This window comes from Penaeus monodon, chromosome 24 (assembly GCF_015228065.2).
Source record: "Penaeus monodon isolate SGIC_2016 chromosome 24, NSTDA_Pmon_1, whole genome shotgun sequence".
NCBI classification, from domain to species: Eukaryota; Metazoa; Arthropoda; class Malacostraca; order Decapoda; family Penaeidae; genus Penaeus; species Penaeus monodon.
Genome location: NC_051409.1, coordinates 6,113,431 through 6,113,786, shown reverse-complemented (window position 1 = coordinate 6,113,786; position 356 = coordinate 6,113,431).

Here is a 356-nt window from a genome sequence, read left to right as displayed (position 1 = left end):
TTCTCACGACCCTGATCAGATTTTGGCGGCGACAAAAGCGAGTAAGTAAATATCTGAATGAATTTAAGGTAAACTTAGGCGAAGGTAGATGTTTGATGTAGATTAAAGATGACGAGGGTAGATTATGTGTCTCATAAGGGGGCGGTGAGGCTATATATATATGGAACTTTGTGTAGATTTCAGTATGTCCATTAAAACTGTTTGATATTTTTTTAAAAGTATTTAAAGACCATATTTAAACTCAAGATGAAAATGATTGATGTTAATATAAGAGTATTATGCTCACGAAGAAAATTTTTGGAAACTATCCTCGCAGAATGGGATAAAGAATAAAATTAATAATAAACTTCTATCTC